We start from the raw sequence: 24,495 nt of genomic DNA on the forward strand, positions 1-24,495 counted from the left end.
CGGATCTTTCCCCTCAAGCTAGGTGTACTGTTAACTGTGTTTTAGAACAAAATTAGACCTTACCAGCAGTGCTCCCACCCAGACCCTTACTAAAGCCAGGCGCAAAAATGTAAAAGACCCCCAATCAGATCTAAAAAAACGAGGCCTAGCAGAAAACTGGTGACAAAACGTACTTTGAAAGTAAAAGTAGGCCCAAATACCCCCTTATCCACCGTGGATTGTATTCAAACCACTTGCAAGCAAGCAAAAGTATCCATAGCCAGCATCGCTCCAAGACTCGAAAACCTCCCCACCCAAACACATGCAATAGAAATACTGCTAACCCTAACGAGCCCTAAGTTAAGAATAGTGGCAAAGGCTTTCTTTAACTATGCCAAATCCCCCCTTTCCCACCAAACTACTGCTTTTGAGTCTGGTGGGTGGTGCTTTTACAGTAAGTTTGTTTTCCTGAAACTTAAGTCTGTGTCATTTTCTTCCTTTAAGTGTAAATGGCTAAATGTTTTCAACACTAAGTGCCTCTCACAGAGTAAGTGATCCCCCCTTTCCCACCATGGATTTTCTTCAAATCACTTGCAACAAAAATTACACATTCCCACGAGTGCTCTAAAACCCCAGAACTCAGTTGCAAAAATCAAGAACACCCCGAAACACATGCAATCCTGCTGCTAGGGCTAACCCTAACGAACCCTAAGTTACAAAAAGTGCCAAAACCTTTTTCCTCATGGATGTTGTTTAAACCAGTTTTATCCGGTATTAGACCTTCCCAGCAATGGCCCCAGAGCCGTCAACCCAGGCGAAAACAAGTAGAAGACCCCCAAACAGCCAAAAAGCAAAAGTACAAAAATGTGGACTTCGTCACTTTTCTGAAAATTTCCAAAATCACTCAGCGCGCCCTCTGCAGCTAGGCCCTAACTCCCCTCTGCCTCCATGGATTTCCTTCAAACCTCTTGCTATCTAAACTATCCATACCCAGTAGTGCTCCCAGACCCCGAAACCCACCCACAAACACCAGGAAGCCCCCCAAACAGGCCCCCGAAAACGCTACATTGAGCGAAAAGTCAGAAAATGCAAAACCTTTTTCCTCATGGATGTTGTTTAAACCAGTTTTATCCGGTATTAGACCTTCCCAGCAATGGCCTCAGAGCCGTCAACCCAGGCGAAAACAAGTAGAAGACCCCCAAACAGCCAAAAAGCAAAAGTACAAAAATGTGGACTTCGTCACTTTTCTGAAAATTTCCAAAATCACTCAGCGCGCCCTCTGCAGCTAGGCCCTAACTCCCCTCTGCCTCCATGGATTTCCTTCAAACCTCTTGCTATCTAAACTATCCATACCCAGTAGTGCTCCCAGACCCCGAAACCCACCCACAAACACCAGGAAGCCCCCCAAACAGGCCCCCGAAAACGCTACATTGAGCGAAAAGTCAGAAAATGCAAAACCTTTTTCCTCATGGATGTTGTTCAAACCAGTTTTATCCGCTATTAGACCTTCCCAGCAATGGCCCCAGAGCCGTCAACCCAGGCGAAAACAAGTAGAAGACCCCCAAACAGCCAAAAAGCAAAAGTACAAAAATGTGGACTTAGTCACTTTTCTGAAAATTTCCAAAATCACTCAGCGCGCGCTCTGCAGCTAGGCCCTAACTCCCCTCTGCCTCCATGGATTTCCTTCAAACCTCTTGCTATCTAAACTATCCATACCCAGTAGTGCTCCCAGACCCCGAAACCCACCCACAAACACCAGGAAGCCCCCCAAACAGGCCCCCGAAAACGCTACATTGAGCGAAAAGTCAGAAAATGCAAAACCTTTTTCCTCATGGATGTTGTTTAAACCAGTTTTATCCGGTATTAGACCTTCCCAGCAATGGCCCCAAAGCCGTCAACCCAGGCGAAAACAAGTAGAAGACCCCCAAACAGCCAAAAAGCAAAAGTACAAAAATGTGGACTTCGTCACTTTTCTGAAAATTTCCAAAACCACTCAGCGCGCGCTCTGCAGCTAGGCCCTAACTCCCCTCTGCCTCCATGGATTTCCTTCAAACCTCTTGCTATCTAAACTATCCATACCCAGTAGTGCTCCCAGACCCCGAAACCCACCCACAAACACCAGGAAGCCCCCCAAACAGGCCCCCGAAAACGCTACATTGAGCGAAAAGTCAGAAAATGCAAAACCTTTTTCCTCATGGATGTTGTTTAAACCAGTTTTATCCGGTATTAGACCTTCCCAGCAATGGCCCCAGAGCCGTCAACCCAGGCAAAAACAAGTAGAAGACCCCCAAACAGCCAAAAAGCAAAAGTACAAAAATGTGGACTTAGTCACTTTTCTGAAAATTTCCAAAATCACTCAGCGTGCGCTCTGCAGTTAGGCCCTAACTCCCCTCTGCCTCCATGGATTTCCTTCAAACCTCTTGCTATCTAAACTATCCATACCCAGTAGTGCTCCCAGACCCCGAAACCCACCCACAAACACCAGGAAGCCCCCCAAACAGGCCCCCGAAAACGTTACATTGAGCGAAAAGTCAGAAAATGCAAAACCTTTTTCCTCATGGATGTTGTTTAAACCAGTTTTATCCGGTATTAGACCTTCCCAGCAATGGCCCCAGAGCCGTCAACCCAGGCGAAAACAAGTAGAAGACCCCCAAACAGCCAAAAAGCAAAAGTACAGGTGATTAAAGTTTTAATTATATTAACTTGTGCAAAACAAAGAAAGACAGAAACACAGGAATAAAAGTGAATAAGTACGAAAAAGAAAATTTCTGAATTCATTGGCTTATTTTCAGGCCTCGGTGTCAGGGAAGAAGAGTTTGTCCTCATACTCTACGAATTCAGGCAGGAGTAGGTCAGTGTCACCTAACACAGAAGAAATTCCCTCATCTAAGTTGCTGTCCTCCTTGTCTTCTTCCGTTGTGCGATCTGGTACTTTGAAATCTGGTGGTATGAGGTGCTCATTCATCTTGATCATTGTCAATATCTCCACATTTTTGGGCGAGAGGCGGGTCCGTTTGCAAGTTACAATGCCACCAGCAGCACTGAAAACACGTTCAGAAGACACGCTTGCGAGTGGGCAAGACAAGTAATGTATAGCCAGGCGGGTGATCTCTAGCCACAATTCTTTTTTCCCATGCCAATACGCCAATGGGTCAGCATTAACTTAGACCTCTGTTGAGTCATTCAGATAGTCCTGCACCCACCATCGACTCAAAGTTCTCCACGGTTCCTCCACTTTGCTGAATTTTCGCTCTGACCTTTTCAGAACCATAACCAATCTCAGCTAGCCAATCCTCTTCATCACCCGATATTTCTGTTGTGTCTGGTGCTTATGATGCGGTTGCCGGGGTCTTTAACGGCTGAGTGGTCACTTCTGCCACAGCCACAGGTGCAGAAGTGGAGTCTTTTGACTGGGGATGGCCTGCTGATGCCGATGTACTGCCTTTTCCTTCAATTTGCTCCCGTTCTCTTTCAAACCTGATGGCTGACCAGGCTAGCCAACGTTTGTACTTTGTAACATCTTCATCACTAAAAGGAAAAAATGCAGAGCCTGCCAGCGCCTTTTTGCAGCGTGGATGCAGAATAGTAGCACAAATGTAATCCTGTTCTGAGTGGATCTTTTGAAGACGTTCATCGCCAAGTAGGCGCTCTAATAATTTCTCCGCCAAAACAAAAGCTTCTTGCTTTTCTTCATCTTTTTGAAACTTTGAAAACGCCGCCTTCAGTTTGTGCTCCAGCATGCGCAACAATGGGATAGCTTTTCCCAAATTACAGTCCTCACTGCTGACTGCACGCGTGAAGACCTCAAAAGGACGAAGCATGTCTGTCAGGCTTTTAACTAGCTCCCATTGCGCCGCATTTAACCTCAGGTCCTCCTTCACAGCTGTACCCATTGTTAAGAAATACTGATTGAGTACCGTAAACTGCTCATACAGACGCTCAAGCATGTAGAAGGTTGAGTTCCAACGTGTTGGCACCTCCTGGATGAGTGCTTTCACTGGCATTCGACGTTCATGTAGCAGGCTCCTCAGATGCTTCCGGGCCTTAAAAGAATGGCTGAAATGGTTGCACATTTTTCGGCAGGTGACCACTAACTGGCATGCTGGACTGTCTTTATCCAAGAATTTTTTAACAACCAGGTTTATACAGTGCGCCAAACACGGCACTCTGAAATAGTCACCCAGTTCCATGGCCTTAACTACATTGGCGCCATTATCCGTGGAAACATAACCAATGCCGCGTTTTTTTGGAGACAGCCAGTGAAAGACCTTTGTGTTGAACTCATTCAAAATGTTTTGTGCTGTATGACGTTTCTCCAAGCCAAACATGGCTAGTGTTGCATGTTTCCGAGCAGCTTTAAAAACTTGGTCCAGGTCAGCACCTGCGTTTAGCTTTGCTTTAACCCCTGAAAAAGAGACCCAGTGTGCAGTGATGCACATGTAATCAGTGCCTGCGCCACTGGTCCACATGTCTGTTGTCAGATGTATAGTGTGAACAGCACTCTTCTGCAAAGCTGCCCCAATCACCTCCAGCACATCTTCATGTAGTGCTGGAACCGCAACTCGGGCAAAATAGTACTGGCTAGGAACCTTCCATTTAGGGCAGAGCGCTGCCACTAATTCTAGAAAACCAACCCCTTCTACAAAAGAAAAAGGGAGAAGATCCAGCGCTAGCATTTTAGCCAGCTTAGTGTTATACAGACGCACCATTGGGTGGTTGCGGTCATATGGCGCTACTTAAAACAACATTGTTTTAATGTTGCCCTGGACCATTTTGCGGGATGATGATGATGACTTCTTCGACCCAGTTACGCTCGCTGACGAACTTTTTCGCATTGGTGTCTCACTCTGTCCCACACTCTTAGTGTGGCTCACAGGGGGTGTGCTGACAGGGGTACTGGGTGTAAGTGAAGTGTGTGACACTTCTTCCTCCTCGTCATCATCAGATGTTACATCAATGTTTTCTCGACTTGCAATTCGGGCTTCCTTGATCTCCTTTAGGTGCGCAAGCCATTGGACAAGGTGCTGTCTCTTAAGATGACCTCTCTGGCCTCCAGTCCCATAGTTGGTACCAAGCTTACCACGACTAACTGCAAGCTTACAAATGCTACAAATGGCTATGTTTTCCCTTTTTGGGCAAACACTAAAGAAGTCCCAAACTGCGGACTTGAAATGTCTGTGGGGGCCGGAGGAGGCGATACTGGTGGTGGTCATGCTGCTAATGCCAGATGAAGTGGAGGATGTGTATTGCTGAACTTTACTACGTTGTGCACTTTCACCACCACGAATTGAGGTCGAGGTGGATGGAGGTCCCTTCTGGCGAGTAAGAAATATGGAAGCGGTAGGTTGTGGTGTACTAGTTAACATCAATGATTGTGGTGTTCCCATTGCCTCCTCGTCAGCTTCATCATCACGCTCAGCAGCTTGTCGGGCTAGGGTCAAAATGTCTGTTTGCTGCATGCCCGCTGGGGCTTCAGTGACGTTAGTGATGATGACTGCGTCGTCGTCGTGAGAGTCTTCAGCAGCAGGAGTATACGCCACTTCTTGTTGAGCATCATCACACTCCATAACTATGAGAGTTTCGACGACCTTCCTTTTATGCTGAGCTACCTTTGTCAGATCATGGTGTGCCTCCTCAACCTCACTCTCAGACGGCAGTGGTGCTGGTTCCCAAGTAAGATCCATATCATCAGAAGGAGGTGGGCTTGAAGAAGATGTAGACACCAACACCCTTGATCTTTTCCTTGCTCGGGATGTGGAAGACAATGAATGATCATCAGGAGGAGTGGCTTCCTCGAATGATACCTCGGCTTGATTGTCGATTTCCAGATGTGCCCCTACTTCTGGAGGAACAACTATTGTGGCCACTTGTTGTGCCCCTCCATGCATCTCTGCTTGCTCCTCTCCTTGCGCCACCTCTCCTTCCACATGTACTTGGGCTTGTACTTGCACATGTGATTGTTGTTGCGGCTGTGGTTGTTCAACACTCGTCAGATGAGTTACAACAACCTGTGTTGATTGAGGGACATTGCTGCTACTTTCTTGCGATGAGACAACATCACTGGTCGATGGTGATTAAACAACTATACTGGCTGCCTCTGCAGCACTCAAGGGCTTGGACCTAAGTTGGCGTGGTGGTGGTGGCACTGAGCCCAATGGAGCGGAGGTGCTGCTCCCAGCTTGGTCCCCAGCAGACCCCGCTGCTGCTGCAGGCGTACTTTTTTTTATCCCAAAAAATGTGGCGGTCGTCATCACACCAGTCTCCTTGGTAAGTGGTGCCACTTGCTTCTTCTGCTCCTTACTGGCAACTTTCTTGCTAGAGGAGCTACGGGCAACTTTTTTGGGGCCATCTTCTTCAGATGTCACTCTGAATAGCAGGCCGCAGTTGCACAAGTTGCAGAGTTGTCTGTGGCCACACGTGACGTTGTGCTGCACACACCGCAGCAGGACTTCTTCCTGGCACTGGTGGTTCTCTTGTGCACCTACAAGCAATGGAAGACAGAGGAACATCAGTTATACACCCCAAAAAGTCGAAAAAACACACAAAAATCAGCACAAGCCCAGCCCATCCATGGCCTCAATGGTGTTTAAATTCAAGAAAGACACCCCACAGAAAGACTAGGCCCATGCACCACTCACTACCCCTGGGCATAATGGATGAAAGCTAGGCAAAATAAGTGCAGGCCTCAGACACTGCCTCTCTTCAAAATGGCCCCTTGAACCCCAAGCACATGTTGCCTGTACCAGCACTCAAGATGGCCACCACCACCACCCACATGGCCAGTCCACATCAACAGTACACCCCAAAAAGAAACAAAAAACACACAAAAATCACCACAATCCAATGCCATCCAGAATGTTTACATTAAAAAGACCCCACAGGCAGACTCAGTCCATGCACCACTACCCCTGGGCAAAAGGCCCCACCAGCAGCCCCAAAAAAACGACAAAAACACAAAATTCAGCACAATCCCAGCCCATCCATGGCCTCAATGATGTTTAAATTCAAAAAGACACCCCACAGAAAGACTAGGCCCATGCACCACTCACTACCCCTGGGCAAAAGGCCCCACCAGCAGCCCCAAAAAAACGACAAAAAAACACAAAATCCAGCACAATCCCAGCCCATCCATGGCCTCAATGGTGTTTAAATTCAAGAAGACACCCCACAGAAAGACTAGGCCCATGCACCACTCACTACCCCTGGGCATAATGGATGAAAGCTAGGCAAAATAAGTGCAGGCCTCAGACACTGCCTCTCTTCAAAATGGCCCTTTGCACCCCAAGCACATGTTGCCTGTACCAGCACTCAAGATGGCCACCACCACCACCCCCATGGCCAGTCCAAATCAACAGTACACCCCAAAAAAAACGAAAAACACACAAAAATCACCACAATCCAATGCCATCCAGGATGTTTACATTAAAAAGACCCCACAGGCAGACTCAGTCCATGCACCACTCACTACCCCTGGGCAAAAGGCCCCAACAGCAGCCCCAAAAAATCGACAAAAAACACACAATTAAGCACAATCCCAACCCATCCATGGCCTCAATGATGTTTAAATTCAACAAAACAGTTGTATCATGCACCCATAACCAACCCTGGTCCTACTGGATACTGTGGCTACCCTCAATATATTTTATTTAATGTTCTGAAAAAGTTCCAAAATTGTAGTTGCAGCAACTGTAATGCCCCAAACAAACTTACTTGTGAAAGTTGATTTCTAATCCAAAAGTGATCCAAAGAAAGTCAAAAAGGCCTCAAATCCAAATATCCAGCAGCACCCACAAAAAGTAATCCTTCCAGGTCAAGGTCCAAATGAAAGTGACCAGCACATGAAGAAAGCACTGGGAGGAGCCTGCTGGACAGGAACAGGAAGTTGGAGACTGTGGGGCACTTCCTTCCACCCCCCCCCCCAAAAATGGACTCCTTGCAAAAAAAAGTGCAGGCAAATGTCAACCTGAGGAGTGATTCTGATAAAAATCATCATTTTCTGAAGGTTTATGCTGTTTGCTGGTGGATTTCTTGTGCAGAATTGCAAAATCTCTATTTCGCGAGTGCGAGATTGTTCCTGCCCGCCGCACCTACGTGTTCGCAATTGCGAACTCTCGCGATGCGTGCTGTGCAAGGTAAGGTGGCAAGCAGCGATTACGTATTCGCGGGTGCCAACTCCCGCGGGATCCCGCAGCAAGATCCAAAATGGCGCAGCACTCGCAAAATATCGAGAAAAACGACTCGGCAAACGCTGAATGACGGAAAGTGAACGCCGTGCGCCACGCCGCGCGCCGCAATATTGTATCACCAAGCAAAAAAATCCGACGCGGATTTGCGGATTTTTGGCTAATTCGCGAGAGTTTGCGGTTTGCGAATTTACCGAAAATCCGCAAATTCCGTGAGCGGAACGGATTTTACGCCCATGCTTAGAGCCTGTGTAGGTAGGGTGTGCACCCCTCCTGGTCTAGTTTGTCATCGCTCTTGTATAGCTCTTGATAGAATTCCCTGAACGTATGTTGGGTTTCTCTGTTTCTGGTGTGTGTTTTGTTGTTTGCGTCTGTAATTGCTGATATGCAGTGCTGTCTTTGTTTGTGCTTGAGATATGATGCTAGGATCTTCCTTGCTTTGTTTGCCTCGCAGAGATTTTTTTGTTTGTATTTTTTTATCCATAGACCTGTCCTTTTGCTAAGGATTCTGTTGAATTCGTATTTCTTGCTTGTAAGCTCGATGAGTGCGGTTGTGTTAGAGGTGTCTGCACTGTGCTTGGCTTCTAGTTCCTTAATGCGTTTTTCAAGTAGCTCTAGCTGTGCTTTAGCCTCCCTGTCTCTTCTGGCTTTGATCTCTATAAGTGTGCCTCTGATAGTCGCTTTAAGCACGTCCCACAGGCTTTTTGGGTCTATGTCTGGTGTATCGTTATCTTTAATATAGTCATTGATGGCCTTCTCAATTCTAGTTTTGTCTTCTTGCCTTGCCATGACTATATTATTGAATCTACATCTGCGAGTGAGGTGTTCGTTGTGTCTGCCTGTTAGGTGTAGGCTGATGCACGAGTGGTCAGAGATTGTTCGTTCTGCAATTTCTGTGTGCTCTGTCAGGTGTGTGTGTGATCCTGAGATGAGGATGTAATCTATTCTGCTGTAGGAGTTGTGGGGGTTGGAGTAGAAGGTATAGTCTCTGGTGTCGGGGTGTTGTAGGCGCCATGGGTCTTCAGGGTTGAACCTGTTGCATATGTTCTTTAGGATTTTGTGAGATACTGGGGACCGGGTTAGTGACGTCGATTGCTTGTCTATTGTGGGATCTAGGACAAAGTTGAAGTCGCCTGCTAGCACAGTCATTTCGTTTGGCTGGTTTGTCTCCAATTTTATGGTCAGGTTGTCCCAGAATGTTGTGTCATCTGTGTTTGGTGCATATATGTTTGTTAATAGAATGGTTTCCTCCCCTCTCCTCAGCTGTGTGGTCAGTAGTCTTCCCTCCTTATCATGGTGTACCTTTTCTATGGTTAGTCTGCTCTTTGTGTTTATCAGGGTGATTACCCCTCTCTTTTTGCCCAATGCCGGTGAGCAGGCTACCTGGCCTATCCATCTTGCCTTAATCTTGTTCGCTTCCTCTTTTGACTGTTTAGTCTCTTGTAGCAGAATGATATCGACTTTGGTCTTTGCTAGGTAGTCAAGTACTTTTTTCCTTTTGATCGGGTGATTCAGCCCCTTCATGTTAAGGGAGACAACTTTGAGGTCGGTTTTCAGCATAGTGTAGCTATTCTGTGCCATAGCTTGTGTCTTGAGGTAGGCTTAGTGGTTTACTAGATTCATGTACTGCTCGGTTTTTGTATCTGTGCTTGGTGTGTGCAGTCCGTCTGCCTGTGAGGCCTTTGTTAGCCTGTCTGTATACTTTTTTTGGGCTTTGACAGAGACATAAACTGGACGGACATGGTTTTCCAGCCGGACAGGACAAACGTGACAGACATGACAAACAAAACTGCCTCCCCTTCCCTCCTCTCCCTCCCCTCCCCTCCCACCTCCTGACTTGACATGTCGTACAGTAGGCGTGCGACAGCAAGGTCCCACCCACTCTGCTACATTCCCTGGGATTTTTGTTGCGCTGTTACAGTGGATTGGTTGCACATAGCATAAAGGATATAGACAGTTTTATGGTTGTTCAGTCTTAATCTCCTACTCGGTGCGAGACATCCCGTCATGGCGTGACCTTATCGGTTTGCTCTGTCCGTGTAAGCTCCCTGAGGTAGATTTGTTGTGAGTGTTTGTTTTGTGCATTTGAGGTAGAGTCATGTTGCATCCAGGTGTTACATAGCTTTTTCTTCTCCCAGATGTCTAGATGCTAGAGATTTCCTTTAGTTTTTGCTTCTTCTGGTTATTCTGCTACAAGGTCAGGTGAGGCCCTTCTCTTGCTTGTCTGTGATGTTGTTTCCATTTCCTGCAGATCTGGACCCCTTAGATACCTTGACAGTTCTGCTGGGTCTCCGAAGGTTTGTATGTTTCCTTTGTTGTTTATTCTGAATCTGGTGGGACCGGCGAAGGAAAAAGTGATATTTTCATTTCTTAACATGTCCCATTGAGCTAGGAACCTTTTCCTTATGTCCACTGTGCTTTTTGAACAGTCTTGTGTGAGGATGATTTTATTTCCATTCCACAGTAGATTGTGATTTTTCCTTGCTACTTCGAAGATGGCGTCTGTTTGGTGTGATCTGAGAGGTTTGCATATTATCGGTCTTGGGCTCGATCTGCTGTTTTGTCTGAATGCCGGGACTCTGTACGCTTTGTCTAGTTCGAATGGGTGATCGAACTTGAGGTTAGTTAGTTTGGGTATGAGGTTTTGTATTAGCAACACACAAGATCCGGCTTTTTCCTCTTCGCCTTCTGGCACACCCAGAATTCTTATGTTTCCTTTCCTGCTGCGATCTTCGAACTCTGCTGCTTGTTTGCGAAGCTCGGTTGTGGAGCATGCAATAGTGCCAATGTTCTTGTTCATGAGCTGCGACCTATCCTCTATGTTACTGACTCTTTGTTCGACGGCTGAGAGCGTGTTGTTTGCCGTGTGGATATCCACCCTGACCGCCGCTAGTTCAAGTTGGATCTCGTCCGTGGTCTTTTTCGTGCTTTTCGCCAAATCGTGGACTTCAGCAAGTTTTTTGAGTAAGCTGTCTAATGTGCTGCTGATGTCCGTTTTCTGTTTGATGGGTGATTATAAGTGCCCTTCCGTCTTCGTTTTTTTGGTTGTTGGGAAAGTTTCCCCTCTCCGAAGGCCATGATTAATAGTCCCCTCCTTTTCTGCACAGGTTTGAGTCTCTTGTTGTTGTCCTTTTGCAGCATTTGCTTGTGATTTGTGATTTCTAGGAGGTAGTTTGTCGCTGTTTACTTCCTTCCTGGTCCAGAGGTCTGTCTGGTCATGGCTGCTTCGCCTGTTTGATTGTCTGTGTGCAGTTTCCTTCTTGTCCTTGTTTCCTGTTAATTCTCCACTCGTGGTTCGGTTTCTGCCTTTGGTTTTGGTGGTCTTGAACAGCTTCTGTGCTGTTTGTTGTCTTTCCCTGTTCCTGCCCCTTCTTACTTTACTGTCCCTCGGTGCTGTGTGTGTCAGCTTTCGCTCCTTCTCTCAGGTAGGATCTCGTCCTCCCCCTCGGTCTTGGTATGTTTCATCACCGTTGGATGGTTCATGCAATCTACTGCAGCTTCCACCGCGCCTGCAGGGTGGAAGCCACCCCACGTTGCTTTCCATTTCAGTTTTCGGTTTCGGTGCCCGCTTTCCGGTGGGGGCATTGGTGAGGCAAGACTCGCTTGTGGTGCTCGCCCTCCCCCTCGATCATATATCTTGCTTGTTGTCACATTGTTTGCAGGCTCTCGAAACCCTAGGTGCACCCTAAAAAAGGAATTCGCCACGGTCACCACAGCGCACTTCACAACAGACCTAGGCACACAACACGACAGAAGCCTCCTCGACCTCCTTCTAATGACAGCTGTTAAATCAGTACTAAACAAATGGAAAGACACCACCAAAGTCACATTCAAGGGATGGCTTAACTGGGTGACGTACCTCAGAGGAGCTGACAGCACAGCACTAAGACACACTCCCTGGAGAAACCCCAACAGAGAATTGTGGTCAACATGAGAAAAATTCCTAACCCCACACAAACCCCCATAGACTATATACATCCAAAACAAAGACAGTCAAACAAACCCTAGTTGGGCCTCAGCCGGGCCGCAGGTAGGTCACCGCAAACATCTGCCAGGCATATATATTTGTTTAATGTTATGTTATATGTACCAACAAACACATGCAACCAGATGCAAGTACCTATGCTGTTCAATGTTATATGTCATGGAAGCGTGAATCAAAGGGCTATAACTTGTAAACGAAAGATCACAGCCACCAGAGGAGCAGATAATTGCCAGAGCCGCTTAACCTTTGCCCGCACACTGTTATGTGTTATATGTCATTTTGTTTGGTACTCTGTAATCTGTAAATACCAATAAAAACATTTATAAAAAAAAATAACCTACTAGCAAGGGAGAGTGAAATATAGGTATATTTTAAATCTGTTTCCATTTAGCATTATAATATGCTTTATCCCTTTGTAATTTATGGAATAGTAACTATGTTGACAATCTTGTTTCTGATTAAATGTCTGCTTGTCTTAGCTATGATGCAACATGAGAACACGGCGTTAGAAATAAATATTTCAAACTTGCACGTGTCCCTTTTTACTCCCTGTTTTGGACTGGTATGAGTATATCACAAAAGAGTGTTCCTGTTTTCCACATTGCCTGAGGTAACCTAAGTCGCATGTTCTGGGTTGTCTAATCATTGGTATTTTGGAAGAGCCAATGTGACCCTGGTAGGGGATTTTGGGTACTAAGGTGAGTTTTGGAACACCCAAATTCACTGAGGTCCCAAGTCTCTGTGCACAGTTCTGTGTAGGAGCAGAATCCCTGCCACACCTTGCAATGATATGGAATTTATTTTTTTCAGGTTATGGAAATTAAACTAAAAAAAATAATTTCCAAAGGAAAGACATTTTCTCTTCTAATAAGTGGACCTTCAATGGGATCCAACCAAGCACCATAATTTTCTAACTTATATAAAGAATTGTATGAAGAAAAATATTGTTAAGAATATCACTGGTAAGGGTCATTTAAGAATCTACATTAGGTTCATTGAAGACTTTTGTCAGTATCGTCTGACATAAAATAATCATGGGTACAAAGAACAGCTAATTTAAAAAAATATCCCCTTCCACAATTTGTTTTATAGGCCACAAACCAAAAATCATATCGGATTTCTTGATGCATTTACTGTGTTCAAATAAGGAAAATGTCACATAAGCATTTACCAAAAACCTACACATCAAAATATTCTTCTGAATTTTGATAGCTTTATCCAGCTTCACAAATGAATGTACTGTCATATGACCAGATGCTTTTTTTTAAATAATGCATTCTACTGGGAATGTACTCAGGATGAGATGAGAACAACTGAAAAACAATTGAGAGTGAGTGAATAGCATACATATGTGAATGGATGTTAAAGTAAAGAATATTGATTGCATATTAAACAGTATTAAATACTGTTTTTACAATTATTAGATCTATGTCATAGCAAAGGAGAGAACAAGTAGTTCAGTGTATCTTAACTGGATCAAAAAGAGTAGAAATGTTTCCCTGTTCACTGTATATAAATTCAACTTACATTCTTAAGGATGGACATTCCTTGAAGTTCTTTATTTCGGCCACAGGCCATAAAAGATTTCATAATAATACATCATTCATGAAATAATCTAAAATGCATCCAGCCATATGTTACATAATCTCAGTAAAAAGGGTCAAACGATACCAGTAAAACAATTTTAATCAATGTAAAATACTTATGATACATTAAAAGGATACATTTCTAGTTATTTACACAGTCCAAAGTGGTGTCCGTGGTCAATCTTCAATGCATCAAAGGTTTAAACTTCCTTAGGTTTAACTGTCTTCCTTATTAATCCCACTATTAACAGATATCTAGATAACGCAAATATTACTTGTGGTAAGGTGCTTGTTGTTAATACCCTCAGTGCCTTTTAGTGCTGTCTGAATCCCATTGAATTACATAGTGGTCGGATCCATTTGCTCCTTGCTCTATCATACGCCGGACAGAAAAACAGAATATGTGTGTGCTATGTTTTCTTTATTATCTACAGACTTTAAAGTGTATGTAGTACATAAAGTGCAAGAGCGATCTTCCTTGCCATCCAGTTTGGAATATGGCTCTTTATCTGTGGTATGTAAGTATAGGATTCTTGCTAAGTGCGGTTGTACATGGTCAAGGAAATCCTCGTAATTCAGGCTTCGCTTGATACAGAGGAATTCAGTGGTTAGTCTTTCTAGTCGGGGATCACAATGAAGTGCGTTTCATATGTGTTGCCAATAGTTTCCCTTCAGGGTGCCTTTACAGCTTGGTGTTAGACTCCGTGGGTTAGTCCAATATGATTCAAGACCTAGCTCTATGAGACATTTACGGACAAATCTTAACCATGGGAAGGTAAGACATGTATCAATGGCTAATAATTTGGGGACACTGTCTCTGTATACTTATAATTCCGGCGTTATCCATAGCTGTATCCAGTTGAGCAAAGGTTGCAGGGTTGCGAGATGCCCTATATGCTTTGTATTTAGGTTGTGAAACATTTGGACAAGCGGTGTTGATTGAGGTAGCCCCAATAGTCTACTCACAAATGTATCCTCCCCGGTTGTCAGTTATTTGATGTCAATTGTACCCCAGATCTCTGATCCATACAATGCTGCTGCCTGGACCTTACATTTGTATATCTCAAGGGCTGTTGTTATAGATTTACTTGTAGTTGAGCTGTACTTCTTGAGGATTGCCCCTGACCCTTGGGCTGACAGTAGAAATGAGTGGCTGACTTGTTGTTTCCATGCTAGTTTGGTGTCTAATAATATACACAAATAGGTGAAATTTGTGGCATATTCTATTCTCTCCTTGTTCAGCACAAGGTTCTTCTCAAACCCATTTTGTGAGTTTATGGCCATGTACTTGGTTTTTATTTCCAGGCCCTTTTCTATACAATATCTATTAAAACCATTCAGCACATTTTGTAGCCCCTTTATAGTCTGTGATATTGTAGTGTAGTTACTATATTCCCAATGGGCTCTGCGCATTGGAATAATATACACTATAGATTTGACATAGGACTGAGGTCAGTATGTATCTAATGAGTATATTAAACTTAATTGTAACTCAGAGGTCACTAGAAACTTTCTCGAATAAACAAGAAGGGATTAGTCTCTGACAACCGCATAAACATGACAACTTTGTTTCCCCTAGAACTGGAACAATATCTTCAAAGTCATGGAAACAATAGATAACTATTTCACTCAGTCAATCTTGCATGCTTCGTTTCTACAGAGTTGCACAGAAATAGTGAGACGGGCGTTTCAATGAAAGGATTTATTGAACAGTCTTATTTTTCATGCAAGAGATATGTACGGCTACAATCGTTAGACAGAATGCGAGGTATAATGCGTACAGCGTGAACAGTACTATAAAATAATACCGTGATAGCATTGTCTGTTCCTAAGACATATATAAAAATACATACATAAATAACACAATCAATCAATCAATCACTCAATCAAAACATTTATAGAGCGCGCTACTCACCCGTGAGGGTCTCAAGGCGCTGAAGGGAGGGGGGGTGCTGCTACTGCTCAAATAGCCAGGTCTTGAGGTGCCTCCTGAAGGTGAGATGGTCCTGGATCAGTCGTAGGTGTGCGGGGAGGGAGTTCCATTACTTGGCGGCCAGGTAGGAGAACGATATTCCTCCAGATGTGGCTCTGCGGGTCTGTGGTATGATGGCGAGGGCGAGGCTGGTGGAGCAGAGCCGGCAGGTGGGAGTGTAGAACGTGAGGCGGTTGTTGAAGTATTCGGGGCCCATGTCGCGGAGAGCTTTGTGTGCGTGGGTGAGGAGCCTGAATGTGATCCTCTTGTTGACGAGGAGCCAGTGCAGGTCTCTCAGGTGGGCGGATATGTGGCTATGGCGAGGGAAGTCGAGGATGAGTCGTGCGGAGGCGTTCTGTATGTGTTGTAGTCGTTTCTGGAGTTTGGCGGTGGTTCCTGCGTATAGAGCGTTTCCGTAGTCCAGTCGGCTAGTGACGAGGGCCTGGGTGACCGTCTTTCTGGTTTCGGTGGGGATCCACCAGAATATTTTTCGGAACATGCGCAGGGTGTTGAAGCATGATGACGAGACGGCGTTGACTTGCTTGGTCATCGTGAGGGTGGAGTCCAGGATGAATCCCAGGTTGCGTGCGTGGTCCGAAGGTGTTGGTGCAGAGCCCAGTGCTGAGGGCCACCAGGAGATGGAGATGATGTTGATGTTGTGTTTGCGTGCGATGGCGGCGAGGGGGCTTATGTAGATATTGAAGAGCGTAGGGCTGAGCGAGGATCCTTGGGGTATGCCGCAGATGATTTTGGTGGATTCTGAGCGGAAGGGAGGGAGGCGGACTCTCAGGGTTCTGTCGGAGAGGAAGAGGTGATCCACTCCAGGGCCTTTCCTTGGATCCCAGTGTTGAAGGATGTGATGGCATACGGTGTCGAAGGCTGCCGAGAGGTCCAGGAGGATGAGGGCGGTTCTCTCTCCCTTGTCCATCAGGGTCCTGATGTCGTTGGTGGCTGCGATGAGGGCGGTCTCGGTGCTGTGGTTGGCTCGAAAACCGGACTGGGAAGGGTCGAGCGAGTTGTTTGTCTCGAGAAAAGCAGTCAGCTGTTTATTGACGATCTTCTCGATGACCTTGGCCGGAAAGGGAAGAAGAGAGATGTGGCAGAAGTTCTTGAGGTCTTTGGGGTCTACTGTGGGTTTCTTCAGAAGGGCGTTGATTTCTGCGTGCTTACAGCTCTCGGGGAAGGTGGCTGACGCGAACGAGATGTTTATGACGTTACGGAGATGGGGTGCGATGATGGTGTCGGCTTTGTTGAAGATATGATGGGGGCATGGGTCCAAGGGGGAGCAGGAGTGGATGGAGTTCATGACGTTGGTGGTTTCTTCAGTGCTGCTGGGGGTCCAGGCACTGAGGGTGGTGGTGTGGGTCATTGGTTCGGTGACTGGAGGCGGAGTCTGGGGTCCGAAGCTGTCGTGTATATCTGCGATCTTTCAGTGGAGGAACGTGGCGAGGGAGTTGCAGAGTTCTTGCAATGTCGTTGTTGCTGGTGCTGGGGTTGTAGAGTTCTTTGACGATGTTGAAGAGTTCCTTGCTTTTGTGGGTGTTGTTGTCTAGTCGCTCTTTGAATTATGTCCTTTTGGTGGTGCGGATCAGCTGGTGGTGTTTGCAGGTGGCGGTCTTGAGGGCTGTCATGTTTTCTGTAGTTTGTTCGTGGCGGCAGGTTTTTTCGAGGATTCAGCAGTACTTCTTTGACTCTTTGAGGGCGTCTGTGAACCATGGAGTTTTCCTGTAGCCGGTCATGCCTGGGGGGTTCTTCAGAGGTGCGAGGTCCTCGGCGCAGTTGGTGATCCACTGTGCGAGGTTGTGGGCCGTGTCGTTGGTTTCAGCGGTGTTTGTTGGTGGGTTCTGGCTCAGCGATGAGAGGAGCTGGTCTGTGGTGATTTTGCTCCAGTGTCTGCGGGGGATTTGTTGCGTGCGGTGGTGGGAGAAACGGGGAGAGAGGGGCACAGGGCACAGAAAACGAAGCAAAAACAAGATCAGGGCACAGAGGAAAAACGGGGAGAGAGGGGCACCTGGCACAGAAAACGAAGGAAAAACAAGATCTGGGCACAGAGGAAAAACGGGGAGAGAGGGGCACAGGGCACAGAAAACGAATCAAAAACACGATCAGGGCACAGAGGAGAAACGGGAAGAGAGGGGCACAGGCAACAGGGCACAGAAAACAAAGCAAAAATAAGATCAGGGCACAGAGGAAAAACAGGGAGAGAGGGGCACAGGGCACAGAAAACAAAGCAAAAACAAGATCAGGGCACAGAAGAAAAACGGGGAGAGAGGGGCACAGGGCACAGAAAACGAAGCAAAAACAAGATCAGGGCACAGAGGAAAACGGGGAGGGAGGGGCACGGGGCACAAACCGAGGCAAAACGAGATCAGGAGCACAAAGGACTTACTAGCACCACAGGAGGACCATGCGGCGGCGGGGGGGCGACCTACCTGCTAGCAGGGTCAGAGGTCGCTCCCTTCAGAGCTGCGCGGCCTCCATAAGAAGGGCTGTGGGAGGGAGGAGCAGCTGGGAGGCGGGAGCGGGGTGGCGAATGGGGACAGCGGGGGCGGGGCCGCAGGGAAGCAGCGGCGGGAGAAGGTGGTGCGGAGGGAGGTGGGGGAGGGGGGCACAGGGCACAGAAAACGAAGCAAAAACAAGATCAGGGCACAGAGGAAAAATGGGGAGAGAGGGGCACAGGGCACAGAAAACAAAGTAAAAACAAGATCAGGGCACAGAGGAAAACGGGGAGAGAGGGGCACAGGGCACAACACGAGGCAAAACGAGATCAGGAGCACAAAGGACTTACTAGCGCCACAGGAGGACCGTGCGGCGGCTGGGGGACGACCTACCTGCTGGCAGGGTCAGAGGTCGCTTAAATACTCAACTGGTAGTTCTAAAATAACCCTACCCCAATGTACCTAACCTAGGTCTAGTACAAGGGAAGAAGTAGGCGCTGTCTTTTAGTTATAGTTTAGTTCTGCCAAAAATTGCCAAAGTTTTCTCTAGGTTCTAATCAGATCCATACCTCAGAATGAGAGAGGTTGGTCGCTCTTTCCCTGGACTCAATCTCCCAACACCCCGCAAGGGGAGTCAGAAACACTGGAGCTGGATTCTCAGCATGAGGATGACAGCTTCTAGTCAGTGCATCAGCTGGAGAGTTGGCTTCCTTCGTCACTTGCGGTAGCGAGCTGCGTCAGGTAAGTAGGTAGTCAAACATCACCGAACCACACCGTGCTTTGGAATAGCAAGTGAAGGTATATTTATACATTGAAGGTGTTTAGGAATGCCTGTATTGACGTAAAAGGCAGGCATATGAACATCATGAATGAACCCCTAAGGAATAGATGTTCATGCATAATATTGAGTTCTTAGAGAAATCAATATCCATGCAAGGGGAAGTCCCTAACGGCTTAGGAGTTTGGTTTTCCAAGAAATCGTTGTGACCTAGATGAACGGATGGAACTAGCCATGCCTATATTTGGGTAGCATAGGCTATGCCTAAATAAGGACTGGATTTCTATGCCTATATAAGGGCAATGTGAATTGTAAATATATAAGGGCACAAATTGAGAAAATTCATACGGAATCTAAAATCGAACACAACACTATCATGATGGTATCGTCTGCAAAAAGCAGCACTGATACCAAGTTCCCATTTAGCTTTGTGGAGTCATTTGCTCGATCTTGTAAGTGGTTTACCACATCATTGATATATAGTGAGAACTGGGTAGGAGCAACCTTGTCTCACTCCTCTTTCTATCGGGATTGGCTTTGTGAGTTCACCATTCGTACCCCAGTGGACTTTTGCATAGTTTCTATTGTGTAACCTTTTTAGCTGCATAACCAGGTTAACGGGAGCTCCTTGTTTTTTATGTGAATCCCATAGTAAGCTTCTGGGTATGAGGTCAAAAGCTGCCCTCACATCAACAGATGCCATGTAAATGTGCCCCTTTCTGATCTTAACATATTTGCAAATAATGCTCAAGACTTGGTCTATTGTACAATGCGGGATCTGAATCCTGCCTGGTATGGGGACAGTATGCTATTGGTCTCTATCCAATCATCACGCCTATTCAGTAGCTGCCTGGCATCCATTTTTTGGCCTGTTGTTTTCAGGTTTGAGTTTCCTGCCCTTTTTGTGGATAGGGACAATTTCAGCCCCTTTCCACGTTCCCACTACTGGAGCACCAGCTGATATTGCATTGCTAAAAGCATTAACATATGGGACCCATACCTTTTTCTCATATTTGAATAAGTCACCAGGAAGTCTATCTAATCCCAGTGCTTTTCCCAGTTTGATTGAATCTATAGCGATCTCAGTATTTTGGCTGTGAGAAGACGTTCAGCCCGCTGTCTCCTTCTGTGTTAACAGGCCATCTGTCTCCACTGATGTCTGCAATGGGCAGAACACTGGAGTGTAGATCAGTCCCAAGCACCGAGTCCAAACAGTGCTCTGTTCCATATACCTGGTCCTTCCCCCACATGCTATAATTTTCCAGAACTCTGCTGAGTTGTTAGTTTTTGCTACCTCCAGAAGAGCAAGCCAACTATTTCCCTCCAAATTCCTCTTGGTGGTAGCCAATACTTTCCATTGAGCATCCCTGGAGCTCCTTACTGAGTCGGCATTTCCCTGTTCTATTGATTCAAGTAGAACTGTCTTGGATCTTCTACATCCGGTCGGGTCCCATGGGTGTGCCTTTAGTCCCGTCTCAGGTTTGGGTTTCGTCAGTGTGCATAGATGTTACAGGCAAATCACTTGTCTCTAAGTGTGCACCCACTACTTCAACAAAAGTATTATAAATACTAGTCATGTGCTTTATACTACCTGTGATCTTAGGCCACCTGATAGATCTTCAGATATTCCCTATTATGGGATACACATTCTGCATAATCAATCAATCAATCAATCATAGTACTTGTAGAGTGCGCTACTTACCTGTGAGGGTCTCAAGGCGCTAGGGGGGTGCTGCTACTGCTCGAAGAGCCAGGTTTTGAGGAGTCTTCTGAAGATGAGCAGGTCTTGGGTCTGCCGTAGGTGAGTAGGGAGGGTTTTCCAAGTCTTGGTGGCGAGGAAGGAGAAGGATCTGTCCCCAGAGGGTGATCATTGTATGCGGGGGACTGTGGCGAGGGCGAGGCTGGCGGTTGGGGGTGTGGAAGCTGAGTCTGCTGTTCAGGTAGGCTGGTCCGGTGTTGTGGAGAGCTTTGTGTGCGTGGGTGAGGAGTTTGAAGGTGATCCTCTTGTTGATGGGGAGCCAGTGTAAGTCTCTCAGGTGGGGGTGATGTGGCTGCGGTGAGGGATGTTGAGGATCAGTCGGGCGGAGTCGTTTTGGATGCGTTGTAGAATTTGTAGGTGTTTGGCTTTGAATCCTGCGTACAGTGCGTTGCCGTAGTCCAGCCTGTTGCTGACGAGGGCTTGGGTCACCGTTTTTCTAGTTTCGGTCAGGATCCATTTGTAGATCCTGTGGAGCATGCGGAGGGTGTTGTAGCAGGAGGAGGAGACGGCATTGACCTGCTTTGACATGGAGAGGGAGGAGTCGAGTATGAATCCTAGGGTGCGTGCGTGGTCCGTGGGTGTTGGTGCTGGTCCCAGTGTGGTCGACCACCAGGAGTCATCCCAGGCAGAGGGGGTGGGGCCGAGGATGAGGACCTCCGTCTCGTCCGAGTTCAGTTTCAGACAACTGTTCCTCATCCAATCGGCGACAGCCTTCATACCCTCGTGGAGGCCGGTTTGGGTGGTGTGCCGGTCCTTAGTGAGGGAGAGGATGAGCTGGGTGTCGTCGGCGTAGGAGATGATGTTTAGGTTGTGCTGGCGGGCCACTTGTGCGAGGGGGGCCAGGTAGACGTTGAACAGGGTCAGGCTGAGGAATGATCCCTGGGGTACGCCGCAGATGATGTCAGTGGCTACGGATCTGAATGGAGGGAGGCAGACTCTCTGGGTTCTGCCGGAGAGGAAGGATGTGGTCCAGTTCAGGGCCTTCTCCTGGATTCCGGTCTCCTGGAGGCGTGTCTTTAGTGTGCGGTGGCAGACCGTATTGAAGGCAGCCGACAGGTCCAGGAGGATGAGGGCTGATGTTTTGCCGTCGTCAAGTTGGCGTCTGATGTCGTCTGTGGCGGCGATGAGGGCAGTCTCGGTGCTGTGGTTTCGTCTGAATCCGGACTGGGAGGGGTCTAAGATGTTGTTGTCCTCGAGGTCGCGGGCCAGTTGCACGTTGACGATTTTCTCGATGACCTTCGCCAGAAAGGGAAGCAGGGAGATGGGCCAGAAGATCTTGAGGTCCTTGGGGTCCGCCTTAGGCTTCTTGAGGAGGGCGTTGATTTCGGCGTGCTTCCAGCTTTCCGGGAAGGTTGCTGTCTTGAAGGAATGTTGATGATTTTCCGAAGTTGGGGTGCTTTGTTGAATACGTGGAAGGGCAGGGGTCTGAGGGAGATCCTGAGTGTATGGAGTTCATGACCTTACGTGTCTCGTCGTCGTTGACGTTGGCCCAAGAGGTCAGGCGGTTGGTGCAGGTGGGGTATGAGGGGGGGTGGGGTCTGCCGTAGTCGGGGCAAATGCTGTGTTGAAGCTGCCGTGGATGTCGGCGATCTTGCGGTGGAAGAAGTTGGCTAGTGAGTTGCACAGAACTTGTGAGGGCTGGATGTCATTGGTGTTGGAGCTGGGGCTGGAGAGTTCCTTCACGATGTTGAAGAGCTCTTTGCTGTCATGTGCGTTGTTGTCCAGGCGGGTTTTGAAGGAAGATCTATTGGCTATTCTAATGAGGTGGTGGTGTCTGCGGATGGCATTCTTGTGGGCTGTGTGGCTGTCAGGGGTGCATTTGTGAAGCCATTTCTTCTCTAGTTTCCGGCATGTCCGTTTGGAGGCCTGGAGCTCTTCGGTAAACCAGGTGGCTTTCTTGCTGGCGTGGTGGTTCGGGGGTATCTTGAGCGGGGCGAGGGTTTTGGCGCAGTCGTCGATCCACTGTTTGAAGTTGAGGGCGGCGGAGTCTGGGTCGGTAGGGTCGCTGGGAGGGTTCTGGGCGAGGGTGGCGGTCAGCTGGTCTTTGGTGATTTTGCTCCAGCAGCGGTGGGGCAGTTGTTGGGGGCGGTGGTGTGTGGTTGGTTTCTTGAAGGTGAAATGGATGCAGCGGTGGTCGGTCCAGTGGGGTTCGGTGGTGTGGTTGAATGCGACGTGGGAGCTTGTGGAGAAGATGGGGTCAAGCATGTGGCCGGCGAATTGGGTGGGTGCGGTGACAAGTTGTTTGAGGCCAAGGTTGGCGAGGTTGTTGATCAGTGTGGTGGAGTTGGTGTTGTTGTTCCCAAGGTGGAAGATAAGGTCCCCAAGGAGGATGTAGTCCGTGGAGGCGATACCGATTCTGTAGAAGAGTGTTCCTCTGAGGGTGGTGTTTGGGTCGGTGTGGATCCGGAAGCGCAGGTGTTCGGTGGTGTTGAGGGTGTTGTCTGCATGGGTGTAGAACTTGAGGGTGGCCTTGTGGACGATGGCTATTCCTCCTCCGATTCCATTGTTGCGATCCCTGTGGGTGATCTTGTAGCCGTCCGGGATGGCTATGGCGATGTCCGGTGGCGAGGAGTTGTTCCACCAGGTCTCGGTCAGGAAGGCAACGTCTGGGGCGTTTTTTTTCGAGCAGGTCCCAGTGCTCGACGGCGTGTTTGCGTGCGGAGCGGGTGTTAAGGAGAATGCAGCTGAGGTGGTTTGGTCAAGTCCTCGGAGGTTTGGTGGTTATGTTGCAGGTGAAATTGCAGGTGTGGCAGGAGAATGGTCCATGTGTCTGTTTGGGTGCGGCCTGGAAGCAGCAGTGGTCTCGGCCGGCGTTGAGTGTGAGGAGAGTGCTGGTGTCGTATCGGAGTCTGGCGGCGTGGCCTGTGCGGGGTCCAGGGGTTCTGGCAATGGGCGTGGTCCAGGCGTGGATGGGTTGTCCTCTGGCGCGCGCCAGCGGTGTGGCCGCGCATCGGCTGCCATTTAAGGCGTGTGGGAGGGAGGAGCAACTGGGAGGCAGGAGCGGGGCAGCGAGTGGGTTACAGAAGGCAAAGGGGCGGCGCCACAGGGGAGCAGCGGCGGGAGAGGGGATAACGGCGAGGGATACAGAAGGCAAAGGGGAGAAACTGGAGGACAGGGGCACAAAAATGGCCAGATAAGAGCAGCGATACAGAAACTGAGCAGTACAAAAAATGCAGCCTCAAAATACAAGTAAGGCAGACAACGAGGCATCATAGCTGCTAGCACAGCACTGCAGTGGCGAACTTACAAGGCAGGAGGCAACAGGGGGAGAGTCACAGGCACAACTGGTGGAGCTGTGCGGTGTGGGGAGCGACCTGGCCTGCAGGCAGGGTCATGGGTCTCTCCCACCACCGCGCAGCGGCCGACATTTAAGGCGATGTGGGAGGGAGGAGCAGCTGGGAGGCGGGAGCAGGGGGCAGCGAATGGGTTACAGAAGGCAAAGGGGGCGGGCCGCAGGGGAGCAGCGGCAGGAGCAGGGATAAAGGCAAGGGATACAGAAGTCAAAAGGGGGGAACTGGAGGACAGGGGCACAAAAATAGGCAGTTAAGGGCAGCGATACAGAAACGGAGCAGTACAGAAAATGCAGCCATAAAATACAAGTAAGGCAGACAACGAGTCAGCATAGCTGCTAGCACAGAACTGCAGTGGCGAACTTACAAGGCAGGAGGCAACAGGGGGAGAGTCACGGGCACAACTGGTGGAGCTGTGCAGTGTGGGGAGCGACCTGGCCTGCAGGCAGGGTCAGGGTCATACAGATATTTGGTTTGTGTTCCCTTACGAATGGATCTATTACTTTCAAGCACAGCGGTCAGTGG

Source organism: Lissotriton helveticus, chromosome 2_1 (assembly GCF_964261635.1).
Source record: "Lissotriton helveticus chromosome 2_1, aLisHel1.1, whole genome shotgun sequence".
NCBI classification, from domain to species: Eukaryota; Metazoa; Chordata; class Amphibia; order Caudata; family Salamandridae; genus Lissotriton; species Lissotriton helveticus.